The sequence below is a fragment of the Bubalus kerabau genome, chromosome 2 (assembly GCF_029407905.1).
Source record: "Bubalus kerabau isolate K-KA32 ecotype Philippines breed swamp buffalo chromosome 2, PCC_UOA_SB_1v2, whole genome shotgun sequence".
Lineage (NCBI taxonomy): Eukaryota > Metazoa > Chordata > Mammalia > Artiodactyla > Bovidae > Bubalus > Bubalus kerabau.
Genome location: NC_073625.1, coordinates 11,695,933 through 11,723,293, shown reverse-complemented (window position 1 = coordinate 11,723,293; position 27,361 = coordinate 11,695,933). Strand labels below are relative to the sequence as shown.

Genomic DNA, 27,361 nt, shown 5'->3' with positions numbered 1-27,361 from the left:
CTGGGCGCCCTGGGCTCACTTGGCATTTATTGAGCAAAGCGAGGGCTTGACCTTTAAGCCTCGGGCTGGGGGCGTTTTCTGGCTGATAGGGGTATGCGGTGCGTGAGTGGACTCCGGGGGAGGTCAGCTTTTCTTTTCCCTCTTTCTTTCCAAATTTAACTTTAATTGTGGAGTCTCTGGAAGCACGCCGTTGTTTGCCTGGTGTGGTAAGTGCTACGGCAGAATTCTGGGGATTCCCTGATTTCTTTTCTCTTTTGCTTTCTTTTCTTGGAGAGAGGGGGCATGGGGAGGGGAGTCCTGGAATATCAGGGAAGATTCATAAAGACCTTCGGGTCTGAATAGATTCAGAGAGAAAGGACCATGTGGATGCACAAGGAAAAGGCATTTTTGACTTGATGAGCTGGGGTCCGGCTGTTTCCCAGGACCCGGGTCGTGTGTCCTCCTGGCCCCTGATGCCCCCGTCCCACCCACCCATCCCCACCACCTGCCACCTGCTGTCTTGGGGACACACACCTTGAGCTGTTTCTCAGCATGGGGGTGTGGCACACAGCCCCAGTGCCATGTGTTAATGGGTAGAACCCAGGTGTCCCTAGAGACTGTCTGTCTGTGGTAGAGCTAACTGGTCTACCCGGAAGGCGGCATGTGGCTTGTTAAGGACATGCCCCAGCTGGTGGCTGAAAGGCTGGCCTTGGCAGCACATGCTGACATTGGACTGACACAGTGAGCTCAGCAGGGCTTCTGCACAAGGAGTGCTCAAAATTTTATGAAGCAATAATAAGTGAAGCATTTCAAATGCCCTTTCTGTGAACTCCTATGGCCTTTACTTCTCTGCAGGACGCATTTGGCTCCTTATCCACACACTGCCTTGCACTGTTGTCTGGGCTTGCCTGATAGCTCAGTTGGTAAAGAATCTGCCTGCAATGCAGGAAACCCTGTTTCGATTCCCGGATCAGGAAGATCTGCTGGAGAAGGGATAGGCTACCCACTCTAGTATTCTAACCAGCCAAATAAATGAGAGTGTATTGGACAAATGAGCCATAACCTATTATTTGGTGATCCCGAGACAGGTACTAACTCTTGTTGAGCGCTGGCTGTGTGCCAGGCACCATTCTGAAGGTGGCAGGTATCATTATCATCCCCTGAGGCTGGAGACACAAATAGTAAGTGCAGAGGAGGAATCTGTACTGAGTCCAGGCCGCCATCCTCTGAAACCAGAATGGAGTTTGACTCTGGGGTCCTGCATTGTCTAGCTGGGTGACTTCAGACTCAAATGTCTTCAGCTTCAGTTTCCTCATCTGCAAAATGAGACAATAATAACCCCACCTGACAGAGGTGTTGTGAGAGATAAGTTAATCTTAGAAATTATTTTACTGAAGCAGGTCAATGATACAGGCATGCTCCTCCCAGCCCCTATCTACCCTGTGCAATATAAACACGGAGGAAACTTTTGCAACTGAAAAGCCTCAGGGCTCTGTAGAAGGTAGCAACGGTGCCTTGTTAGGATTTGTACCCTAAACGAGGAACACTGGAGTTCACTTACCAGCCAGGGCAAACCTGTAGCCACCAGCTCACTAGACTCTAAGTTCACTAAGAGCAAAGTTCATATCGTATACAGGTTCTGCGTTCAACCAACCTCGGAAGGCCATGTCCAAAAAAATTCCAGAAAGTTCCCCAAAGTAAAACTTGAATTTGCATGTGATTATTTGCATAGCATTTAGATCCTATTTGCATTTAGATTGTGCTTACATTTAGATTGTATTTACATTCTTGTATTAGGTTTGAGAGATGATTTAAAGGATAAGGGAGGATGTATGTAGGTTATATGCAAGTACTGTGCCATTTTATGGGCTTCCTAGGAGACACTAGTGGTAAAGAACCTCCCTGCCAGTGCAGGAGATATAAGAGACACGGGTTTGATCCCTAGGTAGGGAAGATCCCCTGGGGGAGAGCATGGCAACCCACTCCAGTATTCTCATCTGGAGAATCCCATGGACAGAGGAGCCTGGTAGGCTACAATCCATAGGGTTGCAAAGAGTCAGACACAACTGAAGCGACTGAGCACGCATGCCCTTTTATGAAAAGGACTTGAGCGTGGGTGGGTTTTGGTACCCTCAAGCATCTTGGAACCAGTCCTGGGGGCAGGGGGAGCCAAGGGATAACTATACATTTGTTTCTCTTGGAGTATGTTTCTCAAGCTGTGGTCTAAAGACCTCGGTGCCCTTTTGAAGGAACACGGGGTCCCTCTGGGGTGGAGTTCAACAACTGGATGCTCCAGGAGCCTCCTCTTCCCTCTCCCGACAAAGCAGCTCTGTCTTCACTTGACTGTGTGTTAAGGGGCCGAGTGGAAAGCAAGTTTTGAAATCAATGTTCAGAACTGCTAACCTGGGACAGGTAACGCTGTGTCTCGGGAGAAAATGACTGCTTACAGGGTGGGGTTGATTTACGGAGGGGTTTCCAGTTTGGCCCTGTCTGGGCTCTCACTTGCCTCTGCATCACCTTCTACTTAATGACCATCTTCTGCCCTGGGGAACCCACAGGTGCCATGTGCCAGGCAGGCTCGGGGCTGACCCCTTCTGTCTCAGGTAGCTGGTCCTCAGGTTCAGGGACGGACAAGTGACAGGGCCCCAGAGAGCGTATATGACAACCTGGGCTCTCTCTGAGTCTGCTCGGAATGTGCCCTTCTCGGTTCTACTCACAGTGATGGACTGTACGATCAATACTCATAATAGCTGTTATTGATCTCCCTTAATGATGACAGCTTCCTTATTGAGCCCAGCGCTGTGCTGAGCGCAGATATGCTCATGCAGTCCCCACAAAAGCCCTGGAAGGCGGTTTCTGCCTGTTCCCCTGCTCTGCTGGTGAGCATGTGTGGGTGAAGATGTGGTGTGACTTGACTAAGGGTGCCCAGCCAGTTAACGCTGAGGTTGGGCTTGGAGCCCCTCCCCCAAGTCTGAGCCACCCTGCCTTGAATATTTTTGCAGCCTCCTTTGACAGAGGTGAGAAGGACATTGTTGTTAGTAGGGTGTTTCTTTCTCGTTTTTGGTAAGGGATGCCCCCTGAGAATAGGCTGGGAGAAATGGGACTAGGACAGAACATTCTACAGAGGAAGGGTGCTGCTGTGAACATGGAGAGTCGGAATTCTTGTGCAAACTGTGTCCCTGGGAAATGTCACCTCTCTTAGGAGAGGGGATACGGTTCGGTGGGCAAGAGCCAGCTCTGTAACCAGACTCCCTGGCCTCAAATCCTTGCTCTGCCCCAGATCAGCTAGATCCTCTTATGCAAATTTCCAAAATAATATTTCGTGTAGAGAGATGATAATAATAGTACTTATATTATAACGTTATGAGAGAATGACTTAGTCCACATAAAGCATTTAAAACTGTGTCTGGCACATAGTAAGGACTCAATCAATATGTTCCTATAGAGACTTCCCTGGTGGATCAGTGGTTAAGACTTCGCCTTCCAATGCGGGTTTGATCCCTGGTCAGGCAGCTAAGATCCCTCACACCTCTTGGCCAAAAAACCAAAACATGAACAGAAGCAATATTGTAACAGATTCAGTAAAGACTTTAAAAATGGTCCACATCAAGAAAATCTTTAAAAAATATATATATGTTATTATGTGTAAAAGAGTTTGGATTAAGCTTAGGTAAAGTGGTTGGGTGGCAGGCTGGAAAGAAGAAGTAGCTAGTATTTGAGATTGAAAAAGTCAACACCAACAATTTCAATTGTGAGCTGAGGGTGGGGATAGAGTGTTTACCAGACCCAGGGTCCCTGAGAGACAGCTTACAACCTGCGAGAAAAAGCTTAAATGTTCTCTTGGAAGTTTAATAAAACTGGAATAACTAGTCTTCAGAATTGGACTTGCCAAATTGGATTCTTTGATTAAATGAAGTTTACCTTATTTATCTTTAGAGTTATGGAAATCAGTCTCACCTCTGACCTATTGTTACTTCTGGAGAAAAAAAAAAAAAGAACCAAAAAAACAGCTTGCTTGTAAATGCCATTGGCTGAACCACTTGTACTTTTGGAAGGATGACTTTAAGATTTCAAGCTGAGATATAAAATTTAAGAGCTAAATATAGCTGATAAAAGAAAAAAAAAAAAAAAAAAACCCAGGAAGGGATCGTGACTTACAAAAGAATTTTGTGGCTTTCTCAGAGGACAAATCTGTGAGCACTGCCTAAGTCTAGACTAAGTTTGCAATGATTTTGAGAGTAGCGTGCACCCGTTTGCCTACCCTTACTGGAAGTAAAAGTAGACAGGAAATAAACTGGGGGACTGCCATTTATTGAGCACTTACTATGAGTTATGCTTTGTACTAAGTGCTTCATACCCAGCATCTCTTGTTTAATCCCTACCTCTCCCTATCAGGGGAGTACAGTTGATCCTTAAGCAACACAGGTTTGAGCTTTGTAAGTCCCTATAAGAAAATGAAAGTCGCTCAATTGTGTCTGACTTTTTGCAATTCCATGGACTGTAGTCTATGAAATTCTCCAGGCCAGAATACTGGAATGGGTAGCCTTTCTGTTCTCCAGGGGATCTTCCCAACCCCGGAATCAAACCGGGGTCTCCTGCATTGCGGGTGGATTCTTTACCAACTGAGCTATCAGGGAAACATATGAGGGTTTTTTTCAGTAAATACACACAGTTACTACCCTACCTGGGGCTGGTTGAATCCACGGATTCGGAATCTTGGATATGGTGGGCTGACTCTGTGGAGGGTGGTGGTCCTGAACTCCCCCAATGGTGTTCAGGGGTCAACAGTACTACAATTATCCCCAGTTTACAAATGAGGATAATGAGGTTTGGAGAAGGAAATAATGTGCACAGTACACAGCTGCTAAGCGCTGGGTGGGAGTTCTAACTTGGGATGTCTGGGTGTGGGTTGTGAGGGGTTAACTCTGCTTCCCTGGTGGCTCAGAATCTGCCTGCAATGGGGGTGACCTGGGTTTGATCCCTGGGTTGGAAAGATCCCCTGGAGAAGGGAATGGCAACTCACTCCAGTATTCTTGCCTGGAGAATCCCCATGGACAGAGGAGCCTGGCGGGCCACAGTCCATGGGGTCTCAAGAGTCGAACACGACTGAGCGACTGTGATTCACATTCATTTATGGCAAATGGAATCCTCCTGGATTTTAGCCCTTTCTGTCTGCCTGAGGAGGGCTGTATTTGGAAAAGGATGGAGGAAGCAGTTACTCACAGCCCTTTTAGGCAGATGGAGAGCAGAGGTCAGAGGATGCAAAGGCGGCTGACAGGAGAGGCCCAGTGCAGCTGCAATGCCAGCCAGCAGACGGTGTCAGACTACCAGGGGTGGGGCAACTTTTGGATGCAGGTTTTTTTTTTTTTTTTTTAGGGTAATCTCCTTTACTTGGGCTTTCCTGATAACTCAGTTGGTAAAAAATCCACCTGCAATGCAGGAGACCCTGGTTCAATTCCTCGGTTGGGAAGATCTTCTGGAGAAGGGATAGGCTACCCACTCCAGTATTCTTGGGCTTCCCTTGTGGCTCCGCTGGTAAAGAATCCACCTGCAATGCGGGAGACCTGGGTTCAATCCCTGGGTTGGGAAGATCTCCTGGAGGAGGAAAGGGCTACCCACTCCAGTTTTCTGGCCTGGAGAAATTCATGGACTGTACAGTCCATGGGGTCGCAAAGAGCCAGACACGACTGAACGACTTTCACTCCCTCATCTCCTTTACTTAGGGCTTCCCTGGTGGCTCAGACAGTAAAGAATTCGCCTGCAGTGCAAGAGGTTCGGGTTTGATCCCTGGTTTGGGAAGATCCCCTGGAATAGGAAATGGCAGCCCACTCCAGTATTCTTGCCTGGAGAATCTCATGGACAGAGGAGCCTGGTGGGCTACAGTCCATAGGGCTGCAGAGAGTCGGACATGACTGAAGCGACTTAACACGCACGCAGGGCTAGGGGCAAAAGTGGAATCTGTTGTATCTCCCACCCAAGATATGGGAATGGGGGTTGGGGGAGGTAACACTTTCTGCACTTTCAGCCCTGGAGGGTCTCCTGGCTTCACCCTCTGTCTTCAAAAGGAGGGTCCATGAAACAGAAGCAGACAGGAGTGGTTGAAAAAGAAGCCAGAGTACAGAACAGAATTCCCCAAGGCAGCAGGGGAAGGTTTGGTGTCTGCTCCTTGGTCAGGACCTTTGGAACTTTCCGCAGTTTGGCTTTCTGGCTAATGATTACCAGCTGCGTGGGGCTGGCAGCCTCCTCTGTGCTGGGCCAGCCAGCCCAAAGGCTGGGGCCCCTTGAGTTTTTTTCAGGACAGGCGGGCTTGCCCCCGAGCGCTGACTCCCCGACGGCTGAGGGGCTGGCCTCTCCCCGTTGGTTGTCCAGAGCCCCTTCTTGTTCTTCCAACCTTGGGCTTCCTTTTCCAGCCTCCCCGGGGGAGCACAGCCAGCTCCTTTCCCGGGAGATGCTCTGGGCTGCGTGCACTGCGATGCCCGCCCAGATCTGAGGGGCATCCCGGAGAAGAGAAGTGAGGAAAGAAACAGCTGTGGGACTTCAGGCACGTTCGGATCTGCCTCAGCCTGGGAGGGCGATCAGTCTGCTTCCAGAACCGTGAGCCTCAGATCCCCGAAAGGGCTCTCAGAGGCTTCCTGGTCCAAACCCTTCATTGTGGGGACTTCCGTGGTGGTCCAGCAGTTAGGACTCCGAGCTTCCGAGGCAGGGGGCGTGGATTCATCTCTGGTTGGGGAACGAAGATCCCACAAGCCCTGCAGCATGGCCAAAAAAAAAAAAAAAAACACAAAAAAACTCATTTTACAGATGAGGAGACCATTTCCTACGGAGAAGAGCTTGGACCCACAAAACCAGCCTGCTGGACAGGGAGTCTGGAAGAGGGTTACAGTTTCTCAGGTGCTGGATGTTTCCATGGGCCCCCAAGTCCCCTCCACCCACTTCTCCACTCTCCTCTGCATCCAGGAGGCTGACCTGAATGGCTCCTTTGCGTCTGGCTCCTAGTTTAGGTTCAGCCGACCGAGGCCTCAGGTGGGAGGGCAGAGGGAAGAGAGAGGGACACGAAGGTGTTTATTCCCCTCACTCCCTTCCCTGTGTCGCCTGGGCTGGCCATGTCCCCTGACACCCCTGTCAGTGGCCCTCTCCCCACAGCTCTGTCCCTCCGACCCCCACAGCCCCAGGGCGGCGGCGTCTCCTTGACTGTACCCACCTGAAGAAGAGCACTGTGTCCTGTCTCCTGACTGCTCAAGGCCTTTGTAAACAGTCCCTTTATTAAGCTCTCCAGTTGGAGAGTGTTACCCTGCCACGTCCTGGCAGATAAAAGAGGCTTTGTGTACTAGAGAAAGAAAAGTCTATACGAAAGGAAGATGAAATTTAGCAAGAGGGTGGGTTTGTTTCCTGAGGCTGCCGTGAGAAATGACCATGAAGTTGGAGGCTTAAAACAACAGGCGTGGGTTTCCCTTGTGGTTCAGCGGATAAGAATCCGCCTGCCAATGCGGAAGACACAGGTTCAATCCCTGGCCCAGGAAGATCTCATATGCTGCAGAGCAACTAAACTTGCACCCCGCAACTACTGAGCCTGTGCTCTAGAGCCCGTGGTCCACACACAACGAGAGAATCCACTGCAGTAGAGGCCCATGCACTACAACTAGAGAAAAAGCCTGTGCAGCGATGAAGACCCAGCACAGCCAAAAGTAAAATAAATAAATAAAATTACAATACAAAACAAAAACAGGCATTTAATATCTCAAGGTTCTGGAGGCCAGAAGTCCAACCTCAGCATCATTGGGCAGAAATCATAGCAACGTCAGGGCCATGTTCACTCCATCCTGTCTAGGAGAGGATGGTTCAGGTGGGCTGGAGTTGAGTATTTCCCTTCCCAGGTCAGTTAGGCTCTGATCATAGCAGGGTAGACTCTGGTTAACTAGTTTTTGCTGAAGACTCACAGAATTCAAAGGCAAGGGGGAAATGGGGGCAGGGGAGAAGTATGGGATTGACATATCAATTCAATTCAGTCACTCAGTCGTGTCTGACTCTTTGAGACCCCATGGACCGCAGCACGCCAGGCCTCCCTGTCCATCACCAACTCCCGGAGTTTACTCAAACTAATGTCCATCGAGTCGGTGATACCATCCAACCATCTCATCCTCTGTCATCCCCTTCTCCTCCTGCCTTCAGTCTTTCCCAGCATCAGGGTCTTTTCAAAGAGTCAGTTCTCATCAGGTGGTGGCCAAAGTATTGGACCTTCAGCTTCAGCATCCACTGAATATTCAGAACTGATTTCCTTTAGGATGGACTGGTTGGATCTCCTTGCAGTCCAAGGGACTCTCATGAGTCTTCTCCAACCCCACAGTTCGAAAGCGTCAATTCTTTGGTGCTCAGCTTTCTTTATAATCCAACTCTCACATCCATACATGACTTTGCTATCACTGAAACATTGACATATGCACACTACTATATTTAAAATAGATAACCAACAAGGACCTACTGGATAGCACAGGAAACTCTGTTCCACATTTTGTAATAACCTAAATGGAAAAAAATTTGAAAAAGAATAGATATATGTGTATGTATAACTGAATCACTTTGCTATACACATGAAACTAACACAACATTGTTAATCAACGGTACTCCAATGTAAATTAAAACTTGAAAAAGAAGAACGGAATTCTCTGGCATGTTTCAAATGGTTTCCTGCCCCTTACCTTTGCTGGAAGCCCAAGGGGATTTTTCTCGGTGGCAATCTGGTTGAGCTCCTGGAGGTAAATCTCACAATGCTGGGTCCCCTTGGAGTTTTAACCCTTCCAAGTTGTCCATACTGCTGCTGCTGCTGCTAAGTCTCTTCAGTCGTGTCCGACTCTGTGCAACCCCATAGACGGCAGCCCACCAGGCTCCCCCGTCCCTGGGATTCTCCAGACAAGAACACTGGAGTGGGTTGCCATTTCCTTCTCCAATGCATGAAAGTGAAAAGGGAAAGGGAAGTCGCTCAGTCATGTTCCACTCTTCCCGACCCCATGGACTGCAGCCTACCAGGCTCCTCCGCCCATGGGATTTTCCAGGCAAGAGGACTGGAGTGGGTTGCCATTGCCTTCTCTGGTGATCCAGTGAACGATCCATTCTTTTCAAATAGACGCCATTTGAATCAAAGCGACTGCATATGTCTTAGAGAATACAACGACAACGAGAACCCAAACGCCCCCCTGAGCACCGTGGAACCAGAGGGTGTGTCCCCAGGATGATTCCCCGGTGCCAGCTTTCCATGGCTCGTACACATCCACAAGCCCCCTGCAGTTGGCAGGTCATTCAATAAACACAGAACCACAGTTTTCATGGACCAGGGTTGCCTCGGGTGCCAGTCGATCCCCAGATGAATGGAGTGATGACAGACTCCTGGACCTGTGAGCATGCAGGGAGCTGAGAGGGATGGCCGTCCATTGTCTGCAGGTCCGCGTGGGCCGATCTCCAGAGCCCAGAGCCCCCCGCAATTCGTCAGTGACTGTTCATCCCAGCGTGATTTCCGTGGTGGTTCTGATTGTGTCTTTCTGCTCTGCTAAGTGGCGACTTCCTGCCTTCCCTTGAACGTCTCTTCAGTCCTGGCTGCAGCGGTTTGCACTCTGTCCTCCCCTCCTCTTATGAATCCCAGACGAGTTACTGGCTTTTCAGTCTGTTTATCTTTTTACTTGTTGTTAGGACAGAGTGGTGACCTCCAAGCTCTTTATGTGCAGAACTGGAAAACTCCACACATGTGTTGACATGCTTCACAGACGCATCATTCAGTCATCGGGGGATACATGTTGCTGAGAAGGCCTTTCAGCCCCCAGACTCTCTAGTTCTCTTATCTTTGGGCCTGGCAGCTGGCCATCATAGCAACGTTCCCGCGCTGAAGCCAGCAGATGTCACCAGATGAAACACCATAGGAGGCAAAATGCTGGCAGGTGTGATGGGGACACCAAGATTGTGGAAGAGCCCAGCCAAGGGACACTGTGGATGTGGAGGTCGTTTGACTCCAGAGTTGAATCCTAGAACTGGGGGTTGGGGATTAACAGAAGCAAACTATTGTATATAGAATGGGTGAGCAACAAGGTCCTCCTGTACAGCACGGGGAACTATATTCAATACCCTGTGATAAACCATAATGGAAAAGAATATAAAAAAGAATGTATATATATATGTATCACTGAATCCCTTTGCTCTACAGTAGAAATTAACACAACACTGTAAATCAGCTACACTTCTATAAGATTGAAGAAAAGAGTTGAATCCGGGAGTACAAAAACTAGAATGCTCCCCAAAAAACAAAACAAAACAAAACAAAAAAACCATGGACTTCTCTGGCAGTCCAGTGGTTAAGACTCCGTGCTTTCAACGCAAGGGGCATGGATTCAATCTCTGGCGGGGGAACTAAGATCCCACATGGCACGTGGCATGGCCAGTAGACAAAAACAAAACAAAAATCTGAATACCCTCAGAAATCACCTGAATCCACCATCTTGTTTTACACATGAGGGAAGTGAGGTCTGGACAGGGGAATGTCCTTACTCACAGCCAGTCAGTGATGGATCCAGGAGAAGACTGGAAGTCTCAGGACTCGGTGTGAGGGCTTTGCCACTTCCGCACCGTCACACCTCCTCAGAGGTGCACTCCTCTGAGCAGTCTTTTCGTACTCTTTGTAGGATTCCTACCCCAGTTAGTCCCACTTACTAGAAGCTGGTGGGCAGCAGGAATGCACTGGATGTCAAGTGTATGTTACTACGTGGAAGGAGGAAGCAGTGCTGAAGGTTGTGGCGGATCAGTGACCTGGTCAACGCGAGGTGAGCAGGCTGAGGCAGAGGGGAGGCAACACACAGCTTCCTTCATTGAGAAAGCCTTGCTATGGAAACAAGTCAGCCCAGCTAAACAATGCATTGACGATGTAGTCGATACGCATTCTGCTGCAAGTTCTTTATCTCATCACACACTAGTGTGATGATCTCTGGATAGAGGACAACTGGAAGGGCATCACTTCACTGCTGATTAAGCAAACCACCCCCTCAAATAGGTCATATTGACAGAAGGATACATTAGAGAAGACAAATAGTCCCACTGTCCAGAGTGCGTCTATTGGTAGAGTTCAGATCTGGAGCTGCTCTTTAAGGCTGAATGGCATTGAGTAAAATGAGTGACAGGCAGATGTTAACTAAATATAGGAAAGTTAATTTAAACAATATAAAGGAGTGATTTTTTTAAAAAAAAATAACTTTTTGTCTTTTACAACAGTTTCAGGTTTACAGAAAAATTGTTGAAGGGAGTGCAGACTATTTCAGTATAACCCACCTCCAAAATCCCCTGTTGTTATCATCTAACAATTGTGTGAGGCGTACATGGGCTTCTCAGGTGGCCCTAGTGGTAAAGAACACTCCTGCCAATGCAGGAGATGGATGAGATGCAGGTTTGATCCCTGGGTCAGGAAAATCCTCTGGAGGAGGGCATGGCAACCCATTCCAGTATTCTTGCCTGGAAAATCCCATGGACAGAGGAGCCTGGAGGGCTACCGTCCATAGGGTTACAGAGTTGGACACAACTAAAGTGACTTACGGAGAAGGCAATGGCACCCCACTCCAGTACTCTTGCCTGGAAAATCCCATGGACGGAGGAGCCTGGTAGGCTGCAGTCCATGGGGTCACTAGGAGTCGGACACGACTGAGCGACTGCACTTTCACTTTTCACTTTCATGCATTGGAGAAGGAAATGGCAACCCACTCCAGTGTTCTTGCCTGGAGAATCCCAAAGACGGGGGAACCTGGTGGGCTGCCGTCTATGGGGGTGCATAGAGTTGGACATGACTGAAGCGACTTAGCAGCAGCAGCAGCAGCAGCAAAGTGACCTAGCATGCACGCATGTGGTACATATGTAACAATTAAAAAAATTTTTTTTATGTCAGCCATTTTTTAAACGTCTTTATTGAATTTGTTGTAATATTTCTTCTGTTTTTATGTTTTGGTTTTTGGGCCATGAGACACGTGGGATCTTAGTTCCCCAACCAGGGATCGAACCTGTACCCCCTCCATTGGAAGGTGAAGTCTTAACCAGTGGACTGCCATGAACCAATATGGATATATCATTATTATTAACTAAAGTCCATACGTCATTTAGATTTCATTAGTTTTTGCCTAATGTCCACTTTCTGTTCACAAGATTGAATAGGACAGCCTTCAGACAGTGATGGTACAGGTTGGACTAAGTCTCTGCTGAGCTAACGTGAAGCTCTAAGGCAAAGATTGGTACAGAGAGACTTCCCACATTGGGCTGGAATGGCCAGGAATTTGTACCGCCACCCCGCTCAGCCATTGACTGGGGGCTGCCAGAGAAGGCTGATAGCTCAGAAGCCCAGGCATTTGCAGCAACATCGATGGACCTAAGAGTGTCAGACTGAGTGAAGTAAGTCAGACCAAGAAAGAGAAATATCGTATGGTATCCCTTAAATGTGGAATCTAAAAATAAATGATATAAATGAACTTATCTACAAAGCAGAAATGGACTTACAGACTTAGAGAACAAATGTATGGTTACCAGGGGTGCGTGATGGGGGATGGGATGGTTAGGGAGTTGGGGATGTGCAACCCACTCCAGTACTCTTGCCTGGAAAATCCCATGGACGGAGGAGCCTGGCAGGCTGCAGTCCATGGGGTTGCTAAGAGTCGGACACGACTGAGCGACTTCACTTTCACTTTTCACTTTCAGGCATTGGAGAAGGAAATGGCAACCCACCCCAGTGGTCTTGCCTGGAGAATCCTAGGGACGGAGGAGCCTGGTGGGCTGCCGTCTATGGGGTCGCACAGAGTCGGCCACAACTGAAGCGACTTAGCAGCAGCAGCAGCAGCATGTACACACAGCTGTATGTAAAATGGATAACCAACAAGGACCTACTGTAGAGCACAGGGAACTCTGCTCTGTGCAGTGTGGCAGCCTGGATGGGAGGGGAGTTTGGGGGAGAATGGAGACATGCATGTGTATGGCTGAGTCACTGCTGTGCACCTAAAACTATCACAACATTGTTAATCAGCTATATTCCAATATAAAAGGCTTTTGTTTAAGTTAAAATAATAAATGTTTTGTTTAGCCAGATTGTATATAAAGAAAAAAAAATCCTAGGCAGACTCTGAAAGCAATAACAGCTGGATGTTAGCAGCTAACTCTATTTTTTGATATGCTGTGTGCTCAGTTGCTCAGTTGTGAACTGTCGCCCATCAGGCTCTTCTGTCCGTGGAATTTTCTAAGCAAGAATACTGGAATGGGTTGCCATTTCCTCTTCCAAGGGATCTTTCCAATCCAGGGATGGAACCCACATCTCTTGCATCTCCTGCATTAGCAGGCCGATTCTTTACCACAGTGCCGCCAGGGAAGCCCACATTCCTTGATGCTGGGTTGCTAAATCCATTTTTGACAAGAGTCTGAGTGCTGCAACTCTGTGTCTGCCAGAAAGACCTTTGAAGTTTCCAAGGAGAAGTTGGCTGACCATTGGTCAGGTCTCTTGAGCAGAGGTGGTCCCATTGGCCTCTTTCAGCTCTTGCCCCATGATGAGCTGCTTTGATCCTGAAGACTCAAGGATTCCATTTCTCATATTCATTCCACCTTGCTCAAGCCCCTGTCTCTCTTCTTACACTCGCTAGCTTATGCCCTGCTCTGTCCTAGAGATAAGATCAGGGACCAAGCATATTCATGGAGAATGGAAACTATGACTCCCACTCTGTTGCCCACACCTTCCTAGACTCCAGATGCTCAAAAAAAGGTGGGGGTGGGGGTGGGGGGGTAGATTACAGTATCAATAGCAACGTGGAGGGTAGATAAAAGGCTGTGAGTACCAGCAAGAAAAAGTTGAAAAATTCAAAGCTAAGACTACACAGGCCAAATCCTGTTTGGAAATGTTCCGTGCCTTGAACATCAAAAATTGCAGAACAACAGCACTCCCTTCCGATCTGTGCATATGCCACACCTGGCAAGGCAGGACACTTTTATTTTCTTCCATCCTAACTCCTATGGGTGCCCCTGGATTTTTACCTGCAGATGTGGAATCACTGCAGTGCAACTCTGGTCTTTCAACCTGCAGGAAAGTGGAAAACTTCCCGAAGAAAGTGTGGCTCTGATGCTTTGTTCTACCTGTGTTACTTTTTCTTTTATTTAACTTATTTAAAAGGTTAAAAGCCTTTGTTTTATTCTTGCAACTTGGCAGCTCTGCCTGGCTCACAAATGTCCTAAGATAAACAAGCGAGGTCTGTACATAACCTCTTAGGACAGTCTTAGCTTCTGAGCCAAAAGGACTTTTAATATTTACTTTGTTTCTCTTTAAAGATTTCCTTTTAATGTTTGTTTCTGCTTTGAAGTATTTTCAGATTCCATAGACCCTGTTTGTTTTGCCCAGCCAGAGAATAGTAGATTTTTTTTTTTCTATATTCATTCTGCTATTTTTATACAGTGAACCATACATACTGATTTTACTCCAAAGGCTCACATGTGAAAGTGCTTCCTTGAACCCAGACCCTCAGGACTTTTGCCAGCCTTCTCATTTTTGTGTCTGTTTTGTCGTTTTTTTGGTGGAATAACTAACGTAAAAACCTGCTGGGTCAGGGGGTGGAAATAAAGTATTGGTGGAGGAACTCTTCTGACCTTCCACTCCCAGGACTAGACAGTGGGGTGGGAGGCGGGAGGTGGTGGCTTAGTCATTCAGTCGTGTCTGACTCTTTTTCGACCCCATGGGCTGTAGCCCACCAGGCTCCTCTGTCCATGGGATTTCCCAGGCAAGAATACTGGAGTGGGTTGCCATTCCTTTCTCCAGGGGATCTTCCCGACCCAAGGATCAAACCTGCGTCTCCTGCTTGGCAGGCGGATTCTTTACCCCTGAGCCACCAGGGAAGCCCAATGGAGTGGGAATCCATGTTTAAATACCCAGTGGCTGTTCCAGGTCACTACCCCAAAATTACATGAGACCCAGAAAAGTACTAAGAGTTAATATTCCAAGAAGATTCTCGTGGTTACTGAATCCAGGATGTTTGAATTAGAGGCAGTTTCTGTCTCTGAACACAATACCAGAGCACAAAAAAATACTCTGCTTAAAAAGTAAATCAATAAAAAGCCCACAAAGCTTGCAGTGTCCCTGAAGCATTATGTAGGACTAGAAATGGCAAGTAAATGAAATTTTAAAAAAAGAAGAAGAAGGTTTTTAAGAGTGTTCATTCCTCTCCCTGAGAATACAGATTGAAATCGTGAACAGCTGCTTGCGTAGGAGACCAAGGTCACAGGTCTGAAGAATGAGCTCTCTTCTGGAAACTTCCTGCTTATAATGGATGACACTTGCCTCACCTTGAAATAGGGGAACACTTTCTCCCCCTCCCCCCCACTTTTTTTTTGCTAGCACAGCTTGTTGGAGAACAGTCACACCGAGTGGCTGTTGGAATTATGGAGGAATTGCTGAGAAGTCGCCTTGGGCGAAGGGCATTTGGCTGGAAGCTCGCACTGAAAAGTTACCTTGTAAGTCAGCATGTGACTTCCACCTGACTTAATTTTCTTCAGTCCCAAGGGTTCCAAGCCAGAGGAAAAAAGGCCCTGGTCTGGGCTGCTGGCGTGTTCATTCTTCAGAGTCAATTGGGAATCAGTTCAAAGACAAATCAACAAAGGTAACTTCTCCCTTTGACACTGAGGATATATGGGAAGGCTCTTAAAGTAAAATGTTTTATTTTCTAATCAAAATAACAGCCGTGTAATCTTTGTATTTGGATTAGGTGTGAATGAAGGAGATAAGGATTGAGGGAGGAACAGAGGACTGTGCAGGGATCAGCAAATCTGCCTCCGGGTTCCAAACTTGGCTCTGTCTCTTGACCTTGGGCAAGTTACTGGTGCACCAGGGCCTTGGCTGACTTATATTAAAAAAAGAAGGTGGAACTAGATGGCCTCTAAAAGCCTTTCTAGCTCTGTTCCAGGAATCAGCCTCTTAGTTTTTCATTTTTGTTCTGTTTAGGCCAAAACAATGATGCAAGATGGAATTAGGATGTAGATTTGCAAGAAGGTAATCTTTAAAAATTTATTTAAAAAAATTTATTTTTTAATGAATATAGTTGATTTACCTTGTATTAATTTCTGCTGTACAACAAAGTGAATCAGTTGAGTTCCCTGTGCTGTTCAGTGGGTCCTTATTAGTTATCTATTTCACATATAGTAGTGTGTATATGGGAGAAGGCAATGGCACCCCACTCCAGTACTCTTGCCTGGAGGATCCCATGGATGGAGGAGCCTGGTAGGCTGCAGTCCATGGGGTTGCTAGGAGTCGGACACGACTGAGCGACTTCACTTTCACTTTTCACTTTCATCCATTGGAGAAGGAAATGGTAACCCACTCCAGTGTTCTTGCCTGGAGAATCCCAGGGATGGGGGAGCCTGGTGGGCTGCCGTCTCTGGGGTCGCACAGAGTCGGACACGACAAGCGACTTAGCAGCCACAGCAGAAGCAGTGTGTATATGTGTGTACGTGTCAATCCCAATCTCCCAATTTATCCCTCACCCTACCTCTTTCCCCCTTGGTAACCATGAGTTTGTTTTCTACATCTGTGACTCTAGTAAGTTCACTTGTACCACTTTTTTAGATTCCACATACTAGCAATATCTTATGATATTTGTCTTTCTTGCAAGAGGGTCGGTCATCTTGAGGCTTGTAGCAGGCTTCAGGCGATTCTCATCTCATCCAGTATGTTTGCAAAGATGAACTGAGATTAAGACAGACATCAAGGTAGGTGTTTATATATGCTTGTCAGATGAGTGAGTGAATCAATCAGTCAGCATAGCACTGAGGGAGAAGGGAATGGAAGCATTCCATTCAGTTCAGTTCAATTCAGTGGCTCAGTCGTGTCCAACTCTGTGACTCCATGGACTGCAGCACGCCAGGCTTCCCTGTCCATCACCAACTCCTGGAGCTTGCTCAAACTCATGTCCATTGAGTCGGTGGTGCCATCCAACCATCTCATCCTCTGTTGTCCCCTTCTCCTCCTGCCCTCAATCTTTCCCAGCATCAGGGGCTTTTTCAAATGAGTCAGCTCTTCGCATCAGGTGGCCAAAGTATTGGAGTTTCAGTTTCAGCATCAGTCCTTCCAATGAATATTCAGGACTGATTTCCTTTGGGATGGACTGGTTTGATCTCCTTGCAGTCCAAGGGGACTCTCAAGCGTCTTCTCCAACACCACAGTTCAAAAACATCAGTTCTTCGGCACTCAGCTTTCCTTATAGTCTAACTCTCACATCCATACATGACTACTGAAAAAATCATAGCTTTGACTAGATGGACCTTTGTTGGCAAAGTAGTGTCTCTGCTTTTTAATATGCTTTAGCATTCCATTGGAGGAAGTTTATCTGGACTAAGGCATAGATTTGCTTGGGCTTCCCAGGTGGCTTACATGGTAAAGAATCTGCCTGCAATGCAGGAGACACAGGTTCAACCCCTGGGTCGGGAAGATCCCCTGGAGAAGGAAGTAGCAACCCATTCCAGTATTCTTGCCTGGGAAATCCCACGGACAGAGGAGCCTGGCGGACTATAGTCTATGGGGTCGCAAAAGTGCTGGACATGACTTAGGGACTAAAGGACAAATAACAAGTAGATTTGCTTAGCAGTGATGCCTGGGAAGAAGTTTTATGGAGAGGTTCAGCCAGAGCTGAACTTCAGGCCTGGAAATATGAAGGTTAAGACTAGCTTACATAGCACTCTTTATATATAGAACAAAATGGGGTGATTACTGGTAGGCTGCCTAGTATGATAATTCTTAAAGCTACAGGAGCTTTAACTTCAAGACAATGGGACTCTTCTTCTCCCCACTTTAAGGACCAGAACATTGATTAGTATTTGCCTTGGCTGAGTCTTAGAGAAATCCAAACTAACAGTGTCTAAACTGCATGTAAGTTTATTTTTCACTTACATAAAAGAAATATGTCAGTAGGCAATTCAGGGCAGGCTTAGAGGTTCCGTGGTGTTATGGATGAGAGTCCTTCCACCTCAAGATTATGTATGGCTGCATGAACTCGGCTATCTCAACAGCATTCCAGCCAGCAGGGAAAAGAAAGAGCCAAAAAAAAAAAAAGGTAAGGGGGGGATCACCTCCTGTCTTAGTCCATCTGGACTGCTATTACAAAATACCACAGACTGGGTCATTTATAAACAACAAAACAATATTTCTCATAATTTTGGAGGCTGGATGTCTGAGATCGTGGTACCAGCATGGCTGCTTTCCAATGAGGGCCTCTTCCCAGTTCATAGCAATGCCTTCTAGCTGTGTCCTCACAAGGTGGATGGGGCAAAGAATCTCTCTGGAGCTCTATAATAAGGGCACTGACCCCATCCATGAGGGCTCCACCACCATGATTTTAGTGTCTCCCAACGGCTCCCTCTTCTAATACCATCACCTTTGCATGTTCGGATTTTAATATGAATTTTAGGGGGATACGAACATTCAGGCCATAGTACCCTCCCCACTGACCATGAATGATACTTCTCAGAAGTTGAACTTGACACTTCTGTTGCCATTCCATTGACCAAAATTTAGGTACTTGGTCACATCTAAGTGCAATAGAGACTGGGAAACATAGCTTTTGTTCATAATATCTAAAAACCAGCATTGTTTTCACTTGTTTTAAGAGAGAGGGGGAAAACAGGTATTAGAGAATATTAGTCTCTGTCACCTTGAGAGATTTACAAACTTATTACAGTTATGCAATGAACTACTTTGGTTCTTATCTCTTAAACATCTGCAGGGCCCATAGCAAATTATTTTTAGTATTCCAAACGAATAAACAAATCTATATCTTGTGAAGGTGACTTTGATTTTTGAAAGCAGGCCAGAGTCACTTGGGAAAACTATGATGAGTAAGATGTGTGATAAAGCTGAGAATTACCATTTCATAAGAATGAGATATGGGCTTTTACTCCTGGATATTATAGGCTCTACTGGGCATTAGGACCATTCTGACGGAAGTAACTCTAAGGACTTTGCTGGTGGTCCAGTGGTTAAGAATCTGCCTTCTAATATAGGAGACATGGGTTCAACACCTGGTCGGGGACTAAGATCCTCGGTGCCTTGGGGCAACTGAGTCAGTGGGCTGCAGCTAGAGAGAAAGCCCACCACCACAGTGAAGATGCCACATGCCACAAGGAAAGATCCTGAGTGCTGCAACTAAGACCTGAAGCAGCCAAAAGTAAATTAATTAATATATAAAGAAAAGAAAAGAAGCTCTAGAACTTGGATAGGATACATAATGCAATTACCTAAAGGCATTGAAGAAACAGAAATAGTTAGATTGTGGTGCTACATGTTGCTTGGAGAAGAGGAGATGAGGAGTCAGACAAGTGGTCTCTGTGCCACGGCTTTTTTTTTTCCTTTGGCTGCACCTGCGCCTCAAGGCATGTAGGATTTTAGTTTCCTGACCAGGGACTGAACCCACACCCCCTGAGCTGGAAGCCTGGAGACTTACCTGCTGGACCACCAGGGAAGTCCCTGCTGCCAATGCTTTTAGCACAGGGTTAAAAGGCAATGGCACCCCACTCCAGTACTCTTGCCTGGAAAATCCCATGGACGGAGGAGCCTGGTAAGCTGCAGTCCATGGGGTTGCTAGAGTCGGACACGACTGAGCAACTTCACTTTCACTTTTCACTTTCATGCATTGGAGAAGGAAATGGCAACCCACTCCAGTGTTCTTGCCTGGAGAATCCCAAGGACAGGGGAGCCTGGTGGGCTGCCGTCTATGGGGTCGCACAGAATCGGACACGACTGAAGCGACTTAGCAGCAGCAGCAGCAGCAGCAAGTGTAGTCCACACAGTGGCTTGTGTGATAAAGAGGCATAAATGAGAAACTCTCAAGTCCTGCCTGCTCTTCTAAGGGAAGAAAGAAGTGAAGTCAGGAAATGATGAATGCTGAAAAAGTGGGGAAACCGAGAAAGGAAAGAGTCAAAGAGGAGATCCCCAAACCAAATCATGGACTGACCCTTGAAACACATGTGTGCAGAAAACACTCAGAGCAGCTCCGCTACACAGAGGGTCTGCACTCAGACTGGAGCTGCCACCCAAGAAGCAGGGGATGAAGTTCAAGCCCAGTGAGAAAATGATCTGCTGAAATGAAAGAAAAACAACTCTCACCAGTGAAAAGAAATGGAGCCCGAAATCGCCACAACGTAGTATTCATGATGTCCATGATACAGTCCAAAATTAGATATCTAACATATGAAGAACTATTGGGCTTCCCTGGTGGCTCAGATGGTAAAGGATCCGCCTGTGATGCAGGAGACCTGGGTTTGATCCCTGGGTTAGGAAGATCCCTTGGAGAAAAGAATGGTTACCCACTCCAGTATTCTTGCCTGGAGAATTCCATGGACAGAGGAGCCTGGTGGGCTACAGTCCGTGTGATCGCAGAGTCGGACATGACTGAGTGACTAACACTTTCAGTTTCACTTTTCATGAAGAGCTATTAAGCCACAAGAAAGACATGGAGAAATCTTTAATGCACGTCCTAAGTGAAAGAAGTCAGTCTTCAAAGGCTACATATTGTGGGATTCTAACTATATGACGTTCTGCAACAGGCAAAAGTATGGAGACAATAAAAACATAGTATCACTGGTTGCCAGGGGAGAGGGAAGGGGAAGGATGAACAGGCAGAGAACAGAGGATGTTTAGGGCAGTGAACCTCTTCCGTATGACACAGCAATGGTAGAGACATGTCATTATTTATTTGCCAAAACTTGTAGGCTACATACCAAGAGTGAACCCTGATGTAAACTATCAACTTTGGGTGACAGTGGCATGTCAGTGCGGGTTCATTGGTTGTGACATGTGTATCACTCTGGAGGGGCGGGGTTGATAGTGCGGAGGCTGTGTGAATTTGAGGGCAGGGACTATATATAAACTCTCTGTGCTTTCTGCTCATTTTAACTCTGCACCTAAAACTACTCTCAAAAATAAAGTCCAGATTAAAAAAAAAGTTTAAATGCAAAGATAGAAATAGATGAAAACTAGTTAGTTAGTTCAGTCACTCAGTCGTGTCCGACTCTTTGTGACCCCATGGACTGCAGCACGCCAGGCCTCTGTGTCCATCACCAACTCCCGGAGTTTACTCAAACTCATGTCCTTTAAGTCGGTGATGCCATCCAACCATCTCATCCTCTGTCGTCCTCTTTTCCTTCTGCCTTCAATCTTTCCCAGCATCAGGGTCTTTTCCAGTGAATCAGCTCTTCGCATCAGGTGGCCAAAGTACTGGAGTTTCAGCTTCAGCATCAGTCCTTCCAATGAATATTCAGGACTGATCTCCTTTAGGATGAATTGGTTGGATCTCCTTGCAGTCCAAGGGACTCTCAAGAGTCTTCTCCAACACCACAGTTCAAAAGCATCAATTCTTTGGCGCTCAGCTTTCTTTATAGTCCAACTCTCACATCCATACATGACTACTGGAAAAACCATAGCCTTGACTAGACAGATTTTTGTTGGCAAAGTCATGTCTCTGCTTTTTAATATGCTGTCTAGGTTGGTCATAACTTTTCTTCCAAGGAGTAAGCATCTTTTTATTTCATGGCTGCAGTCACCATCTGCAGTGATTTTGGAGCCCAAGAAAATAAAGTCTGCCACTGTTTCTACTGTTTCTCCATCTATTTGCCATGAAGTGATGGGACCGGATGCCATGATCTTAGTTTTCTGAATGTTGAGCTTTAAGCCAACTTTTTCACTCTCCTCTTTCAGATGGATAGTAAAAGATATATCAGTATTAAGCACAGAAGGCTAGAGAGGCTATATTAGTATCAAACAAAAGAGATTTCAAAAAATAATTTATTACTAAAGATAACAGAATGATGAGTGTTAGTTACTCAAGACGCCATAAAGATCACAGATTTGTCTATGCTCAATAACAGTTTCACCATACATGCAGCAAAAATGGACATAATTAAAGGTAGAAATAGGCCATCATAACTGGAGATTTTAATGTTTCTTAGAAATTGAATAAACAAACAAAAGTGAGCAAAGAAAGAAAATCTTAACAACCGTATCATCCACCAGGACCTAATTGGTATTTAGAGAAACACTTCACCCAACAACCGCAAAGTATATATACAAGTGGACACAATGGGTTTATCAGGATAGATGATATTCTGGACCATAAACAAGTCTCGGTAAATTTTGAAGGTTTGTCCTCTGACTACAGCAAAATTAAATTAGAAACTAAGAACAATAAGAGAACAAGGAAAATCCCAAGTATTTGGAAATGAAACAACACCCTTTTAATATTGACTGGTGTGAAGACGAAATCACAAGAGACAGAAAATATTTTGTACTGAAGGATAACAAAAACACATTTCAAAATTTGTGGGATGTAGCTAACAGCACTTACAGAGAAATAATTTATAGCTTTGAATGCCTTTAAGAGGAAAAAAAGAAGGGTCTCAAATCACTGATTGAAGTTTCCACCTTTAAAACTAGAAAAAGAGCAAAGCAAATTAAACCCAAAGCAATCAGAAGGAAGGAAATTATAAAGATAAGACAGAAATCAATGAAATAGAGAATAGAAAAAAGAAAACCAGTAAAACCAAAGGCCAGTCATTTGAAAAAGTTAATAGGATTGGTAAATTTCAAGCCTGGCTGACAAACAAGAAGAAAAGAAAGTACCAATATCAGTAATGAAGGAAGATGTTGCTACAGATCCCTCAGACATTAAAACAGATCCAAACAACAATCCATTGTTAGCAGTATGAACAACTGTATGCCTTTAAATGTGACCCTAAGGACTTCCCCAGCAGTCCAGTGGTTAAGAATCTGCTTATCAATACAGACAGCCTATAGAAAAACCTAAGGGGATGTGGATTCAATCCCAGGTTGTGAAACTAAAATCCCACATGGCAACTAAGCCTACATGCCACGATTACAGAGTCCATGTGCTCTGGAGCCTGCGTGCCACAACTAGAGAGCCCGCACCCCAAGAGCCCTCGTGCTGCGAGGAAAATCCCTCAGGTAGCAGCTAAGGCCTGCTGCAACCAGTCAACCAGTATTAAGAAAAGGAAGATAAGAAAGGTTATTGCTTAACAAAAAAATGACCACTTAGGTGAAATGGACACTTTCTGGGGAAGATGTAAATTATGAAGCTGACCCAAGAAGAAACAGGATGCATGAACACCCTCTATCAATTACAAAATTTGGAGTTGAAAAGCCTTCTGACAAAGAAAACTCCAGGCTTAGATGGCTTCACTGGTGAATCCTATCAAACATTTAAAGAAGAAATAATGTTAATACCATTCCTTAAAACTCTTAAAAAATAAAGGGGGAGGAAATACTTTTCCAACTCATTTTATGATGCCAGTATTATCTTGATTCCAAAGCCAGATGAAGACATCTTAAGAAAGAATCTACAGACCAATATCCCTCATGAATATAGATACAAAATTCCTCAACAAAATATGAGCCATCCAAATATTAGCAGCATATAAGAAAGCTATACACCATGATCAAGTGGCTATACAAGACTGATCTAACATCCAAAAAAAATCTATGTAATTCAACAAATTAATAGAATGTGGGGGGAAACAAAATGATCATTTTAATAAATGTAGAAATAGCATTTGTCAAAATTCAACATCCTTTTATCATAGAAAGGTTTTAGTAAATTATAAATTAAAAAAAATCTTCTCAACTGCATCTACAAAATCTGAAAGCTAATATACTACAAAGTGAAGGATTTTATGCTTTCTACTTAAGAAAAGGAACAAGGCAAGGATTACTAGTTTTATTTAACAATGTATAGAAGTGCCTAGTCAATGCAGCAAAGCAAGGGGAAAAAAGCATACAGATTATAAAGAAAGGAGTAAAACTATCTTTATTTGCAAATGATATTGTATAGAAAAACCCAAGGAACCCACAAAAAAGCTATTAGAAATAATAAGTGAGTTTAGCAGGGCTGCAGGATACAATATACAAAAGTCGACTGTATTTCTATTTACTAGCAACTAACATTTAGAATGGAGAAGGCAATGGCACCCCACTCCAGTACTCTTGCCTGGAAAATCCCATGGACGGAGGAGCCTGGTAGGCTGCAGTCCATGGGGTCGCTAGGAGTCGGACACGACTGAGCGACTTCACTTTGACTTTTCACTTTCATGCATTGGAGAAGGAAATGGCAACCCACTCCAGTGTTCCTGCCTGGAGAATCCTAGGGACGGGGGAGCCTGGTGGGTTGCCGTCTATGGGGTCGCACAGAGTCGGACACGACTGAAGTGACGCAGCAGCAGCAGCAGCAGCAGCAACATTTAGAAAGTAAAATTATGAAACAATTCCATTTACAGTACTATAAATACACTTAGGAATAAAGTTAGCAAGAGATATATAAGATCTGTTGGCTGAAAACTATAAAGCTATGGGAAATTCAAGAAAATCTACATGAATAGAGAGCTGTATCATGTCTACGGATTGGAAGTCTCAAAACTGTTAAACTGGGAATCTCCATTTGAATTAGTCAATAGAATCAATATAATCCCTGTAGAAATCCAAATGGGTTTTTTAAAAAGAAATTTATAATTTTATTTTAAAATTTATTTTATTTAAATAATTTTATTAATAAATAAAATTATTTAAATAAAATTTAGTTTAAAATGTATACAGTAAGACAAAGGATCTAGAGTAGTCAAAACTATTTTGAAAATTGAGAACACAACAGTGTTGGAGTGCTACCTGGTTTCAAGAACAGTGTGTGACTCTTAAGCAGTAAATCCAGTTTTATCCTGTGGCTTATAAATTGGCATTTAAATAATTTCCAAAACAGGAAGGATGGTACAGCTCTAAATAAGCATGTAGCTTCCCAACTTGTCTACTTTGAAGGGGCGGGTGGGAAATACATGTGAAATATAAGCTTTGTAATCAAGACAGAACTGGGTTTAAATACCACTTACCTCTCTACTTGTCAGTTTCTTTAGCTTAAAGTGGGGCGCACAGTGTAAAAATTAAGGAAATACAGCATAGAAGCTAAGCTCTGTGTGATAGCCCTGGACCTAGCCTACTTGGGTTAGAACCTGGGCTCTGCTATTATTTATTCATTTACTTATTGCTGTGCTGGATTTTCATTGCTGTGAGACGGCTTTCTCTAGTTGTGGTGCGAGGCCTTCTCATTTGTGATGGCTTCTCTTGTCGCAGAGCAAAGGCTCTGGGGCGTGTGGGCTTCAGTCTTTGCAGCACGCGGGCTCAGTAGTCGTGGCGCACAGGCTTAGTTGCTTCGTGGGATGTGAGATCGTCCCAGACCAGGGATCAAACTTATGTCCCCTGCATTGGAAGGTGGATAGTCCTGCTATTTCTTACTGAGTGAACTTAGGCGTGTTTAATCTTGCTGTGCTTCACTTTACTCTTTGTAAATTGAGGATACTGAAAGTACCTTCCCAAAATGCTGTGATGTACTAAATGAGTTAATAAATCTAACACACTGAGAACAGTATCTGGCACATAAAGTGTTCAACAGATATTACCTACTGTGATCCTTCCCCAGCACTCTGAGGACTAACTGTGGTTACTTTTGTCAACCACCGAGCACAGAGTACTCCGGTACCCATTGAGCATTAGCGCCCATCCCTCTTCTGAGCAAAAGTAACCTTCTGGGGGTAGGATTTGACACTGAAGGGTGTCTTTTGCCATCTTGGGGAAAATCTTGTATTTCGGGGTTTGTTTTTTTTTTCCGGTTTGTTAAATTTTCTTTTTTCACTCTTTTTTTCAATGTTTAAAAAATACCTTACTAACAGAATTACAAAGCACAAAGGGAAACCCTAACACTGGGTATCAGATACTACCCCTCCTGGTCCCCATCAGGCCTTTTCTCTGAAAAGCCCTCATTCCATTTATTTCCCCCCAGACAGTAATTGCTTTCCCTAACAGACTCACAGACTTAGAGAATAAACTTATGGTTGCCCGGGAGAAGGAGGGGGCGGGGAGGGGTAGTTATGGAGTTTGGAATTGACATGTACACATGACTATATTTAAAATGGATACCCAACAAGGACCTACTGTACAGCACAGGGAACTCTGCTCAGTGTGATGAGGCAGCCTGGATGGGAGGGGAGGTTGGGGGGGCGGGGAATGGATACATGGATACATATGGCTGAGCTCCTTTGCTGTGCACCTGAACCTCTCACAACATTGTTAATTGGCTATATTCCAATAAAAAATAAAAAGTTAAAAAAAAAAAAAGAATTCCCTTCACTGACTTCACTGATGACCCCTGTCTCTGTATCAGCCAGGGCAGCAAGAGCAGTAAACACAAGCGTCTCAGTGCGCCCCTGCGGGACTACCTTTCACATTCTGTGCAGACTCCTTTTCCCCTTCATTCTCTCTGTTTCTCTGCACCGCAGTAGGATATAGGCTTCATTTCTTTTCCTTTCAACCATTTTAGTGATGCTGCTGCTGCTAAGTCGCTTCAGTCGTGTCCGACTCTGTGCGACCCCATAGACGGCAGCCCACCAGGCTTCCCCGTCCCTGGGATTCTCCAGGCAAGAACACTGGAGTGGGCTGCCATTTCCTTCTCCAATGCATCAAAGTGAAAAGTGAAAGTGAAGTCACTCAGTTGTGTCCAACTCTTAGCCACCCCATAGACTGTAGCCTACCAGGCTCCTCTGTCCATGGGATTTTCCAGGCAAGAGTACTACCCTCTGCTTTTCTGCAGAAACAGTAAGAAAGCTCCTCCTAACAGCCCCTCTTGTCTACTAGGGGTGTGGGGAGGGGGATAAAACTTTCCCATCCCCCTTTTCATTCTGCCGTGGCTTCCCCTCCCATTTCCCCCTTGGAATGACCCACCTTTCTCCCTGGGGGGGCTGAACAGTTCCTCGGGAAAGGGCCACAGCTCTGACAGGGTTGTTTGCCTTCTCAATGACACTTCAGTCATATTGCCTTAGTATTCCGGACAGAATGTGGGGAGAATTCGAACTTCTAAAAAAAATCATCTGCCAAGAGTCAACTTTTTTCAGCTCTATGAAATCCTCCCCACAAAACCTCATTCCCCTGTCTCACTCTGCTGGTGTACTAATTAATGTTTCTTTTCCCAGCCCCAAATATTCTGCTTGTTTATGTCTATCTATAACCCAGCAGCATCCTGAACGCTGGGGACTCTCTGGGTATAGGAGGGTAAAGATAATGCATAAACAGGAAGTCAACATTTGACATAAAAAAAAAAGAGTCATTGTAAATATAGTAGGAGTTTCCCATCCTTTGTGGAAACATGAAAATGTAGCTGCGTACATCTTTCCTGCCTGTAGCTTTCACTCAAGGAGGAAGTTAACATTCAGCACCAGTCTGTGTGCTTAATCACAGGTTCATTCATTCATTTGGCAAATATTTATTGTACATATGCCAGGATACAGGCGTTGTGCCAGGCAGTAA

The 27,361-nt window shown here is 45.4% G+C and overlaps 1 protein-coding gene across 5 annotated transcripts in view; it reads left to right on the top strand.

The window, feature by feature from the left end:
- Positions 1–27,361, top strand: part of TACC1 (transforming acidic coiled-coil containing protein 1) — a 129,359-nt gene that overhangs the window by 249 nt on the left and 101,749 nt on the right. The window lies entirely within an intron of this gene.